Raw genomic sequence first — 3079 nt, 5'->3', positions numbered from 1 at the left:
CTTCAGTCTTATTATACAGTCCTGTTTCTGAGGTTTGGGAAGACAAAATACTAGTAAGTACAGATTAGATATGCTAGTGGGTAGGGGCTTTCGATAAGATACTTTAGGACTATTTTACATGTGTATGCATATGGAATTGCACTCCTATTTGCAATTAGAGAAACCGTTTTTGTGGCCTATGTTCTCCCATGAGGACAAATATCCTTTTGAGGCAGAAAGCAGACCCAGAAAAAAGCAAGCAAGTGTCCCCACAGCACCCATTTATATAGGAAGCAGGCCACACCCCTGAGGAACCTTCCTTTCCATTACATCAGGACTGTGACCTGAGTAAGGTGGTTGCACTCCATCCTAATCTTCTTACAACTGATTGGTTGCTCCCAGCAGACCCAATTATGGAGTTGATTACATTGTGTCATGTGAGATACCATCATGTGAGATCACTATGTCTTAACCCCCAAACCACTGAGAATCCTGACCCAACCATGTTGATACGAAAATTCAACTGAGATTTAAAAGTCAATTAAGATCCCTTAGATTGTAAGGAAGAAAGGCGGGCTTTCAACTCCAGTGAAGATTAAGTCTCTGAAACCCACAGGAGCAGTTCTACCCTGTCCTATGGGTGGGCATCAACTCAATGGCAATGGGAAATTGTGCAGCGTGTACTAGTCAATGTTTCCATTCCTTAAAGGAATAATATTGCAGGAAAACTACAAACCAAGTAGAAGAACTGCACTAAATTCCTATCATCATCCTTTCCCCTTTCCTTCAAGACAGCAAAAGTTACTCAGTGAACCATAGTTAATCTTTTAAGAACAGAGTTGTCAGAACAATGTGGGGGGCAGGATGAGGAATAATGCCACTAGGTGCCCAGAACACTCCCTGATTGTCAAAGAGACCGTCTACCATAGACATCCAAAGACTCAGAACACCCTTAAGGGTACAAAGCTTCCTTTCTTGTGCCCAGAATGTTTTCTTTCCTTCTTTAAATTTTCCTTCATTTTTGTGTAGCTGAGAATGTACACAGGAGAACATACACCAATTTAACAATTTCTATGTGGCCCTTTGACCATCTCTCAATGGGAAAGTAAAGCACAGGGGAAGGCCCTCCTCGAGACGGATTGACCCAGGGCTGCAGCAGTGGGTCAAGCACAGGAACAACTGTGAGGACAGTGCAAGACCAAGCAGCCTTTTGTTCTGTGGTGCACAGGGTTGCTATGGGTGGGAGCCTACTCAATGGCACCTAAGGACAGCACAACATATGTACAATTTAGTGACATGGATACATTCTTTTCTGAATTGTTTCTCTCATTAACATAAACGCATGACCTCGTAAGGTTCCTGTCTAATCTTTCTAGTTACTGCTGTCAATTTAGTCCCATATAAGCAGCTCTTAAAAGAGTACTTGCTCAAGGCAGATTTATTTTTCATACTAGTCAAAGTATTTTTTGTTGTTTCAAAAAGCCAGGGAGCCATAGCCATAGATAGATAGATAGATAGATAGATAGATAGATAGATAGATAGATAGATATAGATATACATAATATCTATATATTTAAAGATCATTTTATTGGGGGCTCTTACAGCTCTTATAACATTCTATACATCAATTGTATCAAGCATATTTGTACATAGGTTGCCATCATCATTTTCTAAACACTTACTTTCTATTTGAGCCCTTGGAATCAGGTCCTCTTTTTTCCCTCCCCCTCCCACCCTCGTGACCCCTTGATAAATTATAAATTATTATTATTATTTTTCATGTCACACCAACCGCTGTCTCCCTTCACCCACGTTTCTGTTGTTCGTTCGCCTGGGGAAGGGGGCTTGTTATGCATCGATCATTTTGATAGGTTCCTCCTTCCTCCCTTTATACCCCACCTTCCCCCTCCTCCTGCTATCATTATTCCCATATCTGTTCCTGAGGGGCTTATCTGACCTGCATTTCGTGTGTTATGGGCTCTTATCTGAACCAGTGTACATGCTTTGGTCTAGCCAGAACTGAAAGGCAGGACTGGGGTCATGATAGAGGAGGGTGAGGAAGCCTCAAAGAACCAGAGGAATATTGTGTTTCATGGGTGCTATACTTTGCACTGGTTGACTCATCCCTTCCTTGTGACCTTTCTGTGAGGGGATGTCCTATTGTCTACAGATGGGTTTGGGGTCTCTGCTCCAACCCACCTCATTCTCAACAATGGTTTTTTTTTGGGGGGGGTGTCTTCTGATGCCTGTTACCTGATCCCCTCAATAACTCATGATGGCACAGGCTGGTGTGCTTCTTCTATGTGGGCTTGGTTGCTTCTGAGCTAGATGGCTGCTTGTTTAACTTCAAGCCTTTAAAACCCCAGATGCTTTATCTTTTGATAGCCGGGCACCATCAGCTTTCTTCACCACATTTGCTTATGCACTTCAGGGATATTTTTAATTTAAGGTTTAAAGATTTTCTCAGGGCAAAAGTTTCAGAGGTTCCAACCTCCCTAGCTCCAGAATACCTACAATGTGATCTTGTTAAGACTGACAGGTAAAAATGGATTCCTAATCTGCATCAAGGAGCCTGTTGGGCTGCAAAATACCAGGTCAGTAGTTTGAAACCACCAGCCTGCTTCTCCCGAGAAAGATGGAACTGTGTGGTGCCATAAGGATTTACAGCCTCAGAGACAGTTCTAGTTAGTCCTAAAGCAGCGGTTATCAACCTGTGGGTTGCGACCCTTTTGGGGGTCAACCGACCCTTTCACAGGGGTCACCCAAGACCATCAGAAAACACATATTTCCAATGGTCTTAGGAACTGAGACACCGCTCCTCTATCTGTCTCCAGGCGGGTCCACCCACATGCAGATACGCCCACATGCGAGTACCCGGAGGGATGACTGTTACCCATGCTACACCATGCTTCAAGACAAAATTTCATTTATTTGTCATTAGAAATAAATATTTTGCAATATATCATTACATATTGTTTTGGTGATTATTCACTATGCTTTAATTATGTTCAATTTGTAACAATGAAAGTACATCCTGCATATCAGATATTTACATTAAGATTCATAACAGTAGCAAAATGACAGTGATGAAGTAGCAACG

General features: G+C 42.3%; 1 long non-coding RNA gene across 1 annotated transcript in view; it reads right to left on the bottom strand.

The window, feature by feature from the left end:
* LOC123522195 overlaps nucleotides 1-3079 on the bottom strand; it is a 10019-nt gene that overhangs the window by 6001 nt on the left and 939 nt on the right. The gene's annotated exons all lie outside the window — the stretch shown is intronic.

The sequence above is a fragment of the Echinops telfairi genome, unplaced genomic scaffold (genome assembly GCF_000313985.2).
Source record: "Echinops telfairi isolate 266 unplaced genomic scaffold, ASM31398v2 ScPeMD7_3533;HRSCAF=4204_0, whole genome shotgun sequence".
Taxonomy (NCBI): Eukaryota; Metazoa; Chordata; class Mammalia; order Afrosoricida; family Tenrecidae; genus Echinops; species Echinops telfairi.
This window is presented reverse-complemented; position numbering and strand designations above follow the sequence as displayed.